Raw genomic sequence first — 15,910 nt, 5'->3', positions numbered from 1 at the left:
AAGTACAAAGGAAAAAACAAAGGCATCTGAGTGTTGCTGCTACCAGACTTGGTTTAGCGGTGAACTTCCAAAAAGCTTTAAAAATACTTGACAAACTCGACATATGTCTGTTAATTTGATGCCCCTGTGTTTGTATTTTTCCTGCAAACCCTGAGAGTACCAAAATGAAACCTAGTGAGCAAATAAACCTATTCCTATGCTTCAACTGAAAAACAAACCTAACCCCACCCCTCAATTTGAAAATAGTAATCTGTAAATTAACTCATCCTAAATCTGGGAAAAAAGCAAGTGTACACCTTCTGCAACTAACAACTATCCAGAAACATGCACACAGGAAGTGAAGAAACTTATGTTTCAATTCTTAATGTCACAAGAATACTCACTAGAAGCACAGGTATGTTAGAAGTTAATTCGACACCTGTTAATTCAAGCGTTGCAGTCATAAACATAGCCTGAACAAAGTAGCTGGTTATGATATCAAATAAAGCCAGCATAAAATCACAATAAAAATCCGAGAGATTAAGAAAACCTAAGGAAAAAGCACCCTGTGCTGAAATCAGTGATTTAGATTAGTATTGCACCGAGTAAGAGCAACGCAAGATTACTTTTCCTCAACGATATATTTCAAAATGTCTCTTTTTTAAGCCTGTTTTTCAAGGAGTGATTTGAAATATTTACTACCAGACAGTACCTAATTTTAGGTTTTAAGTGCTTTAACAGCTCTATGAAATATGATCAGCAGCTGCAATATAGAAGTATGCTGAATAAACGCTCCTTATAAAAAGGGAGACCTGCTCTACCCTGAGTTCATAAAATCCCTACTTTCAAGAAGGAAAAAGATAACACAGAAAAAAAATAATGGCTGTGTCCTAGAGTGTTTAACAGAAATTCCAGGATTTTCTTTTTTTCTTTCTGTGGTAACTTTTGTATTTAAGAGGGTAAAATGCTGTTTAAATTTTAGCACTAGTGGATTGCACACAACATCGTCCAATACTACCACTTCAACAAGGAAACAGACAGGTACCTTCCCTCACCAAATGCCAGTGATTAACATTAATTCTAGGACTTGCATAAGGTTTAAAAGAGTTGCATAAAGTTTAAAGAGTTAAACTTTAACACTTGCATCAGATGCTAAAAATATGCCACATGATACTATCTATAGCTGTATTTCTACAGTTGCCTTGTTTGAAATATTTTAACTGGAAACTTCAATTAACTGAGAACCCACTAGTGCCCTACCCAATACATTGCTTGTTTAGAATTTATTTATTCCATTGACATAATCCATACAGAATAAATTTATGCTGCAAAATGTTGTGAGGCCATTAATAAAGACAAATCCGGCAAGAGTAACCTTCAACTAAATTTATTATCAATACCATCATATACATGTAACAATTAATAACTGCATACAAATTATCTGAACAAAGGTACATAAAAGATGAATCAACCTACTCCACTTTCATTTCTATTAAATTTGGTTGAAGAACATTTGGTAACATCATAAATACCACAATTTTCAAAAAAAAAGCAAACAGAGCTGTTTCAGATACAGACCAGCTAATGTTAGACGTCAAACAGAGAAAGAATCACCGTGAAGAGAGAGAAATGTCAGTCTGTATTTCCACTTTACTCACAGTATGATATATATTGCAAGTATGCAGGCATTTGTTATTTGGCACCATTTTCAGAAATGTTAGGAGAAAAAGTCAGACCCGCAGCAATTTTGCGAAATTTTCCTTTTGAGTGTTAAGGAAATGAAACAAAAAGATATGGCCTGAGCTTTAATGCAAAGTACATGCTTCAAACATCCAACTCTGAGGTCAGACCAGAAAATCTATCTGCCAAACAGAAAAGATGCCGTCTTTGTATAATTCCCTCTAGATCTAAACTGCTGATTAGTTTATCTTAGATAGGCTTTCTAGTCTCCGCAAATGCAACACGTAAAACAAAACTTAGAAAACTGTAAATACTGGTTCCTTACTGTTCTAGCATGACTTCATACTTAAACTGGAACCGGCCAAGGCGCTCCCTTGTCTGGTACAGCGTGCCTCCGGGATTTTTGTAAAATACCAGCTATTTCACACCGCCACGCGCGAGCCCAGCGTGTCCCTCCGTGTGCTCGGCTGCAAGCCCTGCCCGCGGGTACGGAGCCGGCAGCACCGCGCCTGCTTGGCTCGGAGCGGCAGTTTCATAAATGTAAATGAAACTTTAGATGCCAACTACCGATTGGCAGCGGCGATGCCGTGGGATCCCTCTCTCCCTTCCCGGCGGAAGGCGCCGCGGGGCTGCACCCCGGGCAGCCCTGTGTCCGGCCGGGTACGGCGCGGACACCCCGCGGCTCGGGGAGAACCGCCGTGTGAAACCCAGATGGCGTTTCTCCGCGGGTATCTGACTTTGGAAGTGTCTGTAATGACAGCAGGAGAAGGAAATTAATGGCTAAGAGCCCACTGGGTTTGAACACGGAGAATCCTGTTACCTCCTCGGGGATCAAGTACGCGCACACACCCGCACGCACGCACACACACAAGGCTTACCCACGTGGAAAAGCTTTCTAACCAAAACACAAGTCCCCGCATTGCCGGTGGAAAAGGCGGCGGGACCCCCGCGCCGGGGCTTCCCCGTGCCCCGTCCGCCGGCGCAGCGGGGACCGCGGCGGGGGCGGGGGCGCCGTGGGACGACCCGAAAACGCAACGTTTTGTCTTTAAACCACAAGAAAAACAAGCCGGGGCGGGGGAAGGGAAAGGCAAGAGACATCCCTCAGGGAGAGGAAACGGAGAGGAACAAAAACAACGGGCAGCTCTGTCCCCGCTCCCTTCGGACGCTGGAAAAAGTGACCCCCGGAGCCCCCGCGGCGGCTGCCGGCCAGGAGGCAGTGGGAGGCAGCTTGCCCCGTCCGCCGGCACCCCGACCGCGGCACGGTGGCAGCGCTCCGCCCCGAGGCAGGCGGGCAGCGGAGACTCCCGAGCGCTGCCGGCGCTGGGGCAGCGCGGGGCCGAGGGCGGGCGGCGGAACTGACCGGCTCCTCCGCCGCTGCCGCCCGTGCCTGCGCGTCCCGGCCGGGCTGCCTCGCCCCCGCGCTGACCGGACCCTCGCTGGAGCAACGGGAGTTTCGGAAAGGGACTACCATCCCTGCGTGTTTTCATGCCGCTCTGTCCGGAGGGGACCCCCGCCGCCAGAAATGTTGTTTCCTCCCAGCCCCCGGTCAAGCCGCCGCTGGCCCCGCCGCCGGCCCTCGCAGGGGCAGGCTGTCGGCAGAGCGACCCGGCGGCTAGCAGAGCCCTCTCGCCCACCCCAGGCGGGCCGACAGCCCCCGGCTGCTCGCGGGGCACAGCCCGGGCCCCCCGTTTCCGCCGCACCGGGAGTGGGCGGGAGGCGCAAGCGGGGAACAATGAGACGGCAGCCGTCGCGGCTTGCTCCTGTCTTGGGGCTTACCCCAGCAGCCCCGGTAACACCCAGCCGAAGAGCAGTGAGGGCAAAACGGCAGGGAATGTCACCTGGAGAGAGGCAGAAAGTCTGGCTGGGCGTGGAAAAATCACCCCGTCCGCACGGGAGATCAGTTTAGTTTTTTGCAATTAAACTCGCGTGGAGCCGGCAGTGAAAGCTCATCTCTACCCCGCGATGGACGGCTCCAATGCTCCCTCCCATCATATTTGTTTTACAGCAACTTTGTTGTTGTTGTTGTTGTCATCGAACCGACGCGAAAACAGTCCTAAATAAACGCTAAATACAAGCACACGCACACACCCCCTCCACGAACACATGCACATGAAGCAGGGAACCCGTTTCCTCCACCTCCGAGCAGAAGGGGTGGGAGGGAGACGCAGGGACGGGGAAGTCAGAGACACTCACCTTCTCGCTGCCGGAATCTGCCGCTACCTTTATTTTAGGGCCGCTCCTTATTTATTTATTCTCGTACCTTCTCCGAGCCGAGGCTCCCCTTTTGCACTGTTCCTCTGGCAAAAACAGAACATCCCCTCTAAAAGTCCCCCCCCACCCCCCCCCCCCCCCCTTTTCTCCACACACAAATAAAGAGCAACTCGGAGCAAAACGGGAGGAGAAATTCGGGGCGGGGGGGTTGGGGGGGGAGGTAGATGGAGGAGGAGGCTGGTACGGGAGAAGCCAAACACTCCTCGCACTAGAGTGCAACTAGTTGCTTCTCACTCACAGGAACGTAAAAAGTTTCCCTGGCAAGGGACGGGACTTCCCTAAGAAAAGGTAACCCCCTCCCGCCCTCCCACCCAAAAGGGCCGTCCCGGGAGCGCGGAGGTAAGGGGCGCGGAGCCGGGAGCCAGCGCAGCCCCGGGCGCCGCTCCGCACTTGTGCCTGGGGCTGCCGCCGGGGCTGCTCCCTGTGCCGGCCCCTCTCGGCACGGCAGCCCCGCTGCCCACCCGCCGCTGCCCCGCTCAGCTCACCGGCACAGCCGCTGCCCCGGGCTCGGAACACCGCGGCGGGCACGGACCGCCGGCTGACCCGGCCACCAGACAACTCCGAAGTGTCCCTCCCGCGGTCCCCGGCCACGCAGCCCGGGGCCTGAACCTTTTGCTCTCGGTGCTCCCTGGCATCTGCAGTTAGTAGTGATGGGAGCAAAGGAGGGAGCCCTGAACGGCAGGGGTTGATTAGTGCCAGTCCACTGAGGTACAGGTAGTGAAGTCCACACTTCACTTTTTTCCCTTGTTTTTTTCTAGAAGAAACCAACACTATTATAAAGTAATCCTGAGTTTTAATGATCAAGTTCATACTTGATCAAGTGCTACACAGCAGGACTGGTTGGCGTACCCTCTTATAGGATATATTTGTCTCCTTTCTCTCAAACTGGTCATTGTGGATGAAGTCCTCTCCTGCTCTGAAACTGAACGTTCTTCTCTGCAAAGAAATTCAGCAGCTGCATTTGGTCCTCTTTGCTCCTTTGTGTGGGGAAGCGGAAGAAAATCCCTAATTGCTTAGTCACATTTCATACTCTTACCCTTCACCTTGTATTATCTTCTGACTATAGTTTCACTGAGTGGATTGAGTGGCTCTTGTTCAACCAGCTGCATCACCCTCTTTCTGTCAAGTTAACTTCACTCTCCAAAGGATCTATGTAAAAAAATTAAAAGAGGAGGCAAAAGTTAGGCCCTATATTTGGAGAGAGATGTGAGAGAAAAGTCCTGGCTTTCAGAAGTCATGAATGTTAGAAGTTTTTGAGGTCAGCAAATCACATGAAATGAGTGGGAAAAAAGTACTGATTTGTGAAGATTCTTTCCTAGTGAAGATTCTTTCCTACCTGCCTTCTCTTTTCTCATTTTGCATTTGGTAATACTATTTAAAGCTATTTAACTTTACTCAAGCCTTTGCATTTCATAATTTGCATTGAATGAATTGTACTAACATGGTCATCTTTCTCCTAAATAATTTCAGACTTCAGATGATTTAATCTTCATGAAAACAAGTCTACAAAAACCCTGTATTTGCTGTCTTGGAAGAGTTATCACTCAGAAAGAGGACAGACTTGGAAAACTCCTTTGACCTACAGAAATACAGCTAGAATAACTTTTATACTAAAAAAACCTCCCAAAGCCAGCCTTCAAATTGACATAGTGTAGGACAAGCCAGAAATAGGAAATTAATTTTCAAAATGAGAGTTTAGAGAGTAATTGGAAGGGGAGAAAACTCAGATTTGCAGAAGTAATCATGATTGACAACCCTGCCACAGACTAAGTTGTGACTAATGCCAGCACCCATCGTGCTAACAGACTCCTTCTGCGAGGAAACAACTCCTTCCTTTCGAGGGGACTTTTGTGCGTGGCAGCACGGTGGTCTAGCGTGAGGTACTTGAACATGGTAATGAAGGTTTTCTGGAGTCTGGTTTCCTTCCACTTCAATGAATTGAATTCCTGTTGCAGGGAACAGTCCTGTAGTAACATTGTTTGCTTTAATAGACATATCACTTTAAAGCAAGCTCTTAACCATCTGTTGCACTCTCTCTTAAAATGTACAGCTGACTTGAAAAGATTATCTATATCTTTGTTCAGTGTAACTTGCTTCAAATTGAGGAGGTATGGGAGGCCTGCACTGCTGGTACATGGTATGGTCCAAAGGCAAATCTCCCCACAAGGGGCCTGATCTTGATGGTGCTGAACCATGCTGCTGTGTTGCTGTTGATTTTGGTGAGGGCAGGCAGGGTCATGCCAAAACTGATGAGTGTCGCATGTACTGAAGGGAGTCTGGCAGAAGCTGATCTGATAATCAGACAGTTTTTTGCAGAGATTTATTGTAAGTATGACTTTCACAGGCAGTAATTAAATGATGATTTTGGTTAAATCAATGTCTTTGGGCTGAAGTAAATTCCAATGAGCTCAGTGGAAGTGATTTCAGAAGGCAGCAAATCCAAAATGTAGTACAATGCACTGGTTCACATGAATAACTCTGTGTGACCATGGAGAAGGTCATGCTAGAAATAGTCCTAATAGAGCCCAAGGAAGGGCTGCAGGATCTGCTTTTATACCAGAATAGAAGAATAATACCATATCCATTTAAAGCAACATGGGAAAGTAAGTAGGCAGGTTGTAATTATCTAGACTGGTATTTGGGCGGTCACTCCTACACTGGTAAAAATTACTATAGGGTGTTTAATGCCCACAAGTTCTCAGTATCCTTGGTTTTGCCTCTTAATTAGAGACAGCACCTGTGATCATATTCTTTCTGCTGGTTCAATACTGTGTCAGCAGAAGAATGTCACCCTGTGCAAATATAATTTCATAGAGTAACCTGGAATTTCCTTTCAAGTCTTCCACGCAAATACTACAGACCCAACCCTACTTACCTTGTGAAATCTAGTGAGATTACAGCCATAAGCAGTACGGCTCCAGAGAATAATGTTTGCATATGTTGCTAAAAACAATATGGGATTTGGAATATTAATAAATAATTTTAAAATTAAGCCAATATTCTTTTTCATTGCATCTCAGTGAAAACAAGGGTTTGTTGTTGTTTAGACAAAGGGATTATGCTTAAATTATTCTGAGAAAAGCTAATGACAGAGAGTCATGATTTTGTCAATGTATCATTGTTATGATTTATTGACGTGCCTACCATATCCTGCTTCCAGCTTAGGTACCTGTTGCAAATTTTGTTTTGCAAAAGCAGGGCTTTGAAATATGGTTTCTTATTTTCAAGTTCAAGTATGAAATCCAAAAGCATGTTAATTAGGCAAAGACTGTTGATCCATATACTTGAGGTTGTTATTGGTGCTTCATGGATTTATAGTCATAAAAAAAAGAATGAATGGGGGTTCTTTTGACGTGGTTATCAGATTTCAGGTTTAAAAAGAAAGTGGCCCACCCTTTTCAGTAATTTGACATGCAGGGTTCAGCCGTGGGTACAAAAACAGGTTACAACTGGATAGTCATTGTGATCTTGAAATGCCAACTGTGCCTTTAAGTATGTTATATAACCTATTTTTTGGTTTCAATTTTCAAGTATGCCATCATTTCAGTGTTACTTAGATTTCCATATATTTTTTAATCCAAACAAATCTGACCTCAATCATAAGGTTCCATGGTTCCAAATAGTTGAGCTTTTCTAATATTTTATTTTGAGTGCCTACGTTCAATACTTCATCACAGAGATATGTGCTGCAGACAGTGCCAAATACGGTGCCAGGGATGTCCTCAATTATCTCCGGCGCTTACCAGGAGAGGGCTCTGTTCTGCATGCCGTACACATACAAAGGTCCCACTGAAATTAGTGCAAGTTTTGTCTCTAAGGCTTGCTTAAAATGAAGCTGGCTAAGTCCTTTTTTTTCCAGCTGCCTGTGCAGACAGAATGAGGTGTGCTTGATAATCTTCATTTGTATCCTGCCTTTGCACCAGGACCTTTTTTCCTTCCTGGGAGAGACCCACTCTGCTTCCTGCAAGATACCTTTCCATCATGTTTCATGGAAGTTTCATTTAAGCAATCTACAGAGCTGACCCAGGGAAGATCTTGGGCCATACATTCTTGTTTGATGATCCATGTGTTCCCTGATCACCGTGGGATAAAAAAATCTATGTCTGCACTGATCAGAGCTAGCACACAGGTCTGTTAGCTTACTTCTTGTCATAATTTTGTTCTCACCACCTAGCATTCTCCTAAAAAATGCCCTGGTCCAGTTCAGATTGTATGGGTATGATTGTATGGTATGGGTCATCCCTGGTGCTTTGTCTAGTCCAGGCATCTATCCTATGCTGGAGAATGAGAGAGCTGATAATGAGAATTTTGGCCCTACAGAAACACTTCTCTGACAGATGGCCCTAGGTCAGAAGAGCACTCTTCAGAAAATTTCCGTGTGCAGATGTAGCCTGAAAGTCACTCTCAGACCTGTTCCAGAGACAACATTGGGTCAGGTTATTGGGGAGGCAGGAGAAACGTCAGGGCTGGCATTACCTCACCTCCAGAGCCTCTGGCACTGGGGGAGGACTGAGGGTGTGCCCCACATCCATCCATGTTTATTCTGGCTGCAGAACCTCGTTTCAGATTTCATTTCACTACAAATAAAATAAAGAGCAATCCTTGGATTATTTATAAAAATGTGAACATTTTAAGCTTTACCGTTAAATGTTCGTGCTGCTGCTTAGTGTAATTCCCTTAAATTTGCTTTTTTAATCAGTTTTATGTTAGATGTACTTTCCTCACTTCTGATTACTTCTAGGAATTTTCACCATCTTTTAAAACTTCTCTCTGGTTATTTTTATCCATTTACAAGATTCTTCAGTGGAATAACTCTGAGATGGCCACCATAATTTTCCTAAAAATCTATTGAAAGCAGCTTCAAAATCTGTGAGACATAAAACTCAGCATTTTGAAAATGGCTTTTGGTTACATATACAGGTAGCATAAACCAGAGACTTAATTTTACTGTCATTGATCAGAAATGGTCTGTGTAAGTCAGTATTTGTGCGTGTTAGTCAACTTTCAGGCATGTTGAGGTTTCCAGTGAAGCCAATAGTAAAGCATTAATCAGTGTTGTTGTCAGCAGGATAGAACTTGTTATGCAAAAACTCAAATAAAGATTCATACCAAGAACTTTTTACTACACTGTAACATCATATTGTTGCTGTATTGCATTATAATGTAATAACATATACTCACCAAGGAATGATTTGCCATAAGTTTTTTAACATGTTTTATAGGAGTAAAAATGTCATTGCCAAATGACGCTACAAATGACATTATATATTACCATTATCCTAAAAATAGCTCTGTTACTTTCAGAAGCATGATTGAATTCAGTTCTCTTAGTAGCATAAGATTAAATGAAGCTCAGGCAATTTCACTCATTTATTTGCAGGTGGTGTGCAACAGAGAAAGGAAACAGAGAAAAACTATAAAATGAAAAGCAGAGATTCAAAAAAATTATGTCAAAGAGTATTTTCAGAAAACCTGTTTTATTTCAAAGTACAAGTTCCTTTCTCCTGTTAAAATGTTCTGTTCAAAGTCTTTAGACATTTCTGAATGTGTAAGTTACAGCTTCAGTATGATCTATAAGTATTTATGGATTCAAACTGCTAGTTTATTTGCAGCACTGTCAGAATGGTAGTAGGCAGAAAGCCAGGCATAGCATTTAGGGGCAATTACCCTTCCTTTACAGCAAGTATTGCGATGTTGTCTTGCATTGGAATACTCCTGACCAGACTCTTTAGGTGTTGGTTTCTGTGAGGACCTCATCCTGAATCGCAGAGATATCAATTAGAAATAAAGTGGTTGGGTTGTTTTTAGGGCATTTAAACAACAGTTGTATAAATCTGTTTTGTATATATCTGTTAGTTAATCCTGAGGTTACACTTCTTATTAAATCATTCTTTATGCATTGAAATCTTAAGATATCCAGCAAGAGGAAAGTTTGTTTCATCCTGTCTGTGAAGTAATAAATATACTCTGAATGAATCAGCAATGTTCATGGTTTCTGCATTCCTCCAGTGGGTCTAGTCTGTTTATGCAATATATTAGTAGTTATTAATGTAGTTATTAATGTAGTTATTACACTTACATTTGGTTACTTATTAACATTTACTCATAATTTTTACATTCTGTGGGGAGGTCCTTACTGCACTTGGTAAATGCAGAGGTAGACACAGTCCCTGCCCCAGGGATCTTACCAGCTAGCGCCATGCAAAGCACACGAAAGTTAATAAAACAATTTCCTCTGGCATGGTCATCCACTGATTGAGGCTGATGTAAAGCAGCACTTCAGTTCTAGTATTAACTGGAACATGCCTTGATGTATACATGTAGATTTTGTGAGGGCATTTTTACTGCAACTACACTGGACTGCACAGATGACAGAAGAGTCTTTCAGCAGAGAAGTAGCTAATTGTTGGATGTACTTTCTGAAACCAACAGCTCCGAATTATAAGTAAGGTAAGAAGATACTTATGTGAAACTACTTGAGGCCGTATAACTTTGTTTCGGCTAACATAACAATGTTGATACATCAAGAGCTATGAGAGTTACCTGAGCAGCACTCTGCTGATTTTCCCAAATCAGACAAGTAGAGATTATGTGCCTTCTCAGTTTCGTTTTCAGGGTAGAAGAACTTGTCAGGCTATGTGTGATTGAGTATTGATGCAACGGTATGTGCACGTCTTTCTCGCCATTAGTTTGCTTTTGGGCAACAGCTGTTCTGGGATGGGAAAAGGATGTTTTTGACAACAGTCTCCAAAGCAGTCCTGAGTAGTTTAAAACAGGAGGCAGACGTTCATCAAGGTAAATGTCTCTCTTGAGCCTTTATCCTCCCTCACCCTTCCCTTTATATTCTTCTTTTCCTAGTAACAAATACTTTGCATTTTTTTTAGCAATTAAAACCAAATGGTGTAGGTTTTGCCACAGCTCCTAAGTTGTCTGAGACCCACAAGCGGCTACTTCAGCCCTGGTTTCAGAACATCTTTGCTACTACAGTGAAAAAGAGAGAGTGGGGGAAATGGGCACAAGGGAAGTCGACCTCAGATGAGAACAAAGCAGTTAGTGTAAATCTCCACTCCTTGCCCTATAGCACACCACTTCATTAAAAGGCATACAAAGTTCTCTTCCTCACCTTTTCCATTAGTTGACTACACTTGGGACTGACTGTGAATGTGAGTGCCTTATTAGCATTTGAATGGCCTGTACTGCTGTGTAAAGGCGACTGAAGATTGAACTTAATGGTAAAATAAAAAAAAAAATCACATATCCTAAAAGGCCTGTCTTTCATTTTCACTGCCCCATATCCTGTTCTGGGAAAACTTTTCTCCACTTCTGACTTTGTAAAAGCATATATGCATCCTGAGATTTTTTTTAAATACACATTTACATTATTCACACTTCTGAAGCTCTGAGAGGGACCAGCATAAAGGACCTAAATTCTGGGGAAAGTTTTGTTCTGGAAACAATTATTTTTGTTGAGAATTATTGATGAGTTGATTACCTAAGAATTCAGTAGGAAATTGAAGAGGAGGCAATTTCTGTGTTTTGAAAGATCATCAATAACAAGTAAAACCAAGTCAGGTTTCTCCATGGATTGTTTGCACAAGAGTAGTTGTTGATAAATGAAATTCAGATTGATATTAGAGGTACATAATGTGCAAAGTGTAACAGCAGTTTTACTGCTCAGAGCTTGTGAAGACTGAATAATTTACAGGCAATTTACTCAACCTTAGTAGACAAATAGTAAAATTCTTATAGCAGTTCTCCTCATCATGTATCCTATTAATAATATTTTTCTTTTTTTTTAAGTATATATCAATTTTCCTTAAGTTTTGTTATTGAAAACAGGCAACAACTTTTAAAATAATTGCACTGTATTATGAATGGAATTTAATATTACCTACTTGGGGGTGGGAATTATTAAATAAATGCTTTCATATCTTAGGTAATATAAACCACAGTTATGATGTTCAGATGTATGGTATCATGGCTTTGCTCTTAGAGTGTAGAAGTTAAGACATGGCATTACCATAGCTGGCAGCAAGAGGAGATGCTGTTTCAGTTGTGTAAAACATACAGTTTGTTATGCAAAGTCAGAGATGAATTGACTTTGATGAATTGGTACGGAGGAGGGTGACTGGTGCTGGAGTTCTTTCTTCATCCACCAGGTTCCAGATAATGGGACAGAGATGTTTTCCCACATTCCTTCCTGGAATTTTCACTTCTGAAGATGAATGGCAACAGCATCTATATCAGAGTGCCAGGAGAAAATCAGGAATGTTCTTGTATCAGATTTGCTTTCACCTGTTCGAAAGTTTAAAAAAGTCTTGTGATGAAAGGCTTTCAGGAAGAGAGGGCAAGTGAGGTAGTAAGTTTGCTCAGGTATCCAGGATCCTTCTTACTTGTCCTATTTGGTATCATACATACTGCTCTAAATGAACCATAATGTGAAACAGGATTTCTAGAAGAGAGCAGAACTGCTGAAGTAATTAATACGTTCTTAAAGGAAGTATTTATTACAAAAAAGGGTTTGTTTCAGCAATTATTCTCAAGTAGAACAATCTGGAAAAGCAAAGCAATGTTGCCCCGACATACCTGCTAGTTCCCTAAAGAGGGGATCAATTTCCTCCATCAGAAAAAGAATTTTCTCGGTCTCTGTAAATAGAAATGTGGTGGGATTTTTTTCCCCTGTTGTCACTAGTATTTGTATTTGGATGCAAGTTAGAGTAAGGAAAAGTGGTCTCCATGTTTTTAATTCTGGGAAGTACCTGGCAATCTACATTCTTGCAGATTTTAATGATGGAGAAACAGGCCTAAAGAACAACATTAAAAAACATCTTTGGTGGAAGAGAGTCCATGCCCTGAATTATACTGAGGTTCTGTAGTATTTGCAGCCCGTATTATTATCCGCAAGAAATGCCCATGGAAGAAGGAATTACTAAGTCTTGTAGCAGCTGAATTTGGTGAAATTTATAATGCTGACATAACAAGGTGTTGACGTTGGCCCATACTAATTCCCCTTGTAATCACCTTCTCTTTGAAGTGACTCAATATGTATCGTGTTTGTATTGCAGATATCACACCTGTAGTTTGTATACAAATGCTTGAGAGATTTATAGACCTTATTATATTTAATTCTCTAAATTATATTTGTATTTCATTTAAATTGGAACTTCGTGTCAGCTTAGCAAGATTATTAGATAGCTTAGTAACACTTCACATTAAGTAGAATTTCCTTTGAGATTAAGACACCATTCTTTATGTCCTAATTTAGTGTCTTGAGTACATTTCAGCCAGTTGATTTTCTGTCTTTTTTCTCTGATTTTTTTTCATTTTAATTTTTGCCATGTCCGCTCACATTGTAAAATAATTCCATTAGTATTGTCAGAATGTAGAAGCTGCATTTAATTAAAGGAGTACTTAACAGTTTTTTGATATTTCTCTGACAATTATACATCAGTGATGTAAAGTGTACCCCCTGTTATGTGCATAAATATTTCTATCATTATTTTATGGAAAACAAGGAAATAAGGCAAGAATGATTATTTTCGGGAAACTATAAAATCTGAGTTTGCAGTTCTTTGGCCGAGAGCTTTGGTTACCCAGGTACTGCATATCATAAGGCTGTAAACAAATCCTCTGTTTACAGAAGAGGCAGGTGGTGAATGCTGTCAACAAGACTTCTTACACCTCCATGGGAATCCTAAGTTAGCAATTGCCCTAGTTCTTGGGCAATAGTAAGTATGTGAGAAAACACATATGTGAAAAGTCAAGAAAAGAGGAACAAGAAAATCACAGATATGTAAAAATAAATCTTTCAGATATCAACAAGTTTAGTGGCTATTTCATTCTACATGTTTTTTATAGTTACAGTAAAATTACTGAAAGAGGGGAGTAAGTTTGCAGCATGAGAAATCCTAATTTGAAAAACCTTCCATCAGCTGTACTACTGGCTTCATGGCCTCAGGAGGTTATCTGCTGACAGCGTGATTCTGGAAACCAGAAATTGATTGCTGCCCTTCAGGTCCCATCTCATATGGCCAGTAGTAACTGGGATGGGGGAACCTGTGGGAAGGATATACTGCTGTCACTCAACAGTGATCTTTATGGCTAAGTAAAGAGAAGTACTGATGAACTCTGAAAAGAACCCTGTCATCCCCCATCAAATAGAACAATGTTACATATTACATAAGCCCTGAGGAAAGGCTTTTAAATGAAAGAAAGGAAAATCAAAGGTGGGCAAGTAAAGCCCCCACAGGGTTAATGGGATGATTCCTGCAGAGGCAGATAGAGGGATGCTAAATATGGCGCTGTTTTTCCCTAGCTCCCACATCAAAGTTTTCATATGTGTCACAGAGATTTATACAACTGAAATTAACACTGCGGTGGGATAACAATAGAGACTTACAGATTTATTCTTGCTTTAGGAAATAAAATATGTATCAGTCTCTAGGATGGGGCTCTTGTTATATTGGGTGTTAAATGACCATCTAATTAAAATGAAAGAACCTTCCTGCAGAACTTCAGATTTAAGGGTGCAGGAAAACAAACATAGAATAATTAAAGTACTTCCCCAGGGTGGAACAATTCTTCAGTACCATTAGCTGAAACAGAAACCATGCCTCCTGTCAAACTGTATTGCCCCTGTGGTATCATGCATTCTAAATATGGGAGGTATAAGTAGGAATTTTCATTCTCAAATTATTAGGCTTTTTTTTTCTAATTTTCAGAGTTATAGAATAAATTTTATTCCCCCCTCTTCGAAAATGCAGAATTATCTTCTGTTTTGGATTACCTATTGAAGTGTCGTGGCCCTCTAGGCTTCATTCCTGTTACAATTACCATTAACTATGAGCATGAATAGACTGGACAAGGCTACACTTAGTGTAGAAGAAAACAAGGACTGTTTGTGATATTAGCACTGCAGCTCTGTTAAAATTAGTAAACCGTCATCATGTTAGCGAGCAAAATGAATAGACAGTCACGTACCTTTTTGCTGTAAGTAGCCTTATAAATATGTGTTAACTGATTTTAAAAATCACAAGGCTAAAACAATAGTGATTTATGCAGATGAACAAGCCAGCACCACATGGCTTGAGCCGCATGCTGCAGTATACTTCAGTGTTAAGAGAGCTGAATTGCTCCTACTATAGATCTCCATTTCTGCTCAAAGCATTTAACTGAAGGAAATACCACAAATCGTGAAAGGCCTCTTCCTTTTTCTTCTCACGTACCTTCTTTGAGGTACCTACCATTTTTGAGTCAGAGTGAAGACCAATGGCACAACTCATAAAATGAGAAACTATCACTATCTAGGAGATTGAAAACTGGATAAAAGCTCATGAAACATAAAACTTAGGGCACTTGTCTCCATTCATCTTGCATTTCTGCTTGAATGTTGGAGGAATGAGGGTAGAGGACTGAAGATAGTGGGAGTAAAAAAAATTCTGCCCTGGGTTAATTTATGACTAGGGTTTGTACGTTTGCTAGTTTTTCAAAGCACTGCCAACTTGCCCAAGTGGCTCGAATGGTCAAGACAGGTTGAGTCATAGAGTCATACAAACACAGAATGTGCTTACTTTGAAGGTACCCATCAGGATCATCGAGTCCTACTCCTGGCCCTGCACAGGACATCCCAAGAGTCACACCATGTGCCTGAGACTGTTGTCCAAACGCTTTTTGAACTAAGACAGGCTTGGTGCTGTACAATCAGTAGTGAACAATAGACTTAAAGAACTGGTGAGATCTGGCTCCTCGCCCTATATGACAAAATACCTATTTGCCTTACCTAACTTGAAGATTGTCTTCAGCATAATTGAAGCTCACACTTCTGGAATTACTGAAAAAATAACTTTTCCACCTGGCTTGTCTAAGTGCTGCGTCTACTAAAAATCTTTCCAGGAATCTTTAGTTACACTTTTTAGGACCTTCTTCCCCATTATTGCTGGTACCATATTATTTTGTTTTCTCTAATACGGATGTTTCTGTT

At 41.9% G+C, this 15,910-nt stretch overlaps 1 protein-coding gene across 11 annotated transcripts in view; it reads right to left on the bottom strand.

The window, feature by feature from the left end:
- EYA4 (EYA transcriptional coactivator and phosphatase 4) overlaps positions 1 to 4,195 on the bottom strand; it is a 143,828-nt gene extending 139,633 nt beyond the window's left edge. For 4 of the 11 annotated variants that reach the window (XM_032101765.1, XM_032101769.1, XM_032101772.1 and 1 more), the window contains exon 1: positions 3,853 to 4,193. The gene's annotated coding sequence lies outside the window, so the exon portion shown is untranslated. Of the gene's footprint in view, positions 1 to 1,984; positions 2,530 to 3,852 lie in introns of those variants that run through there. The other 7 variants (XM_032101767.1, XM_032101776.1, XM_032101771.1 and 4 more) reach the window with 5 other exon arrangements.
- Between the last annotated feature and the right edge of the window lie 11,715 nt (positions 4,196 to 15,910).

Source organism: Corvus moneduloides, chromosome 3, assembly GCF_009650955.1.
Source record: "Corvus moneduloides isolate bCorMon1 chromosome 3, bCorMon1.pri, whole genome shotgun sequence".
NCBI classification, from domain to species: Eukaryota; Metazoa; Chordata; class Aves; order Passeriformes; family Corvidae; genus Corvus; species Corvus moneduloides.
The sequence above is the reverse complement of the archived record's forward strand: the minus strand, read 5'-3'. Positions and strand labels throughout refer to the sequence as shown.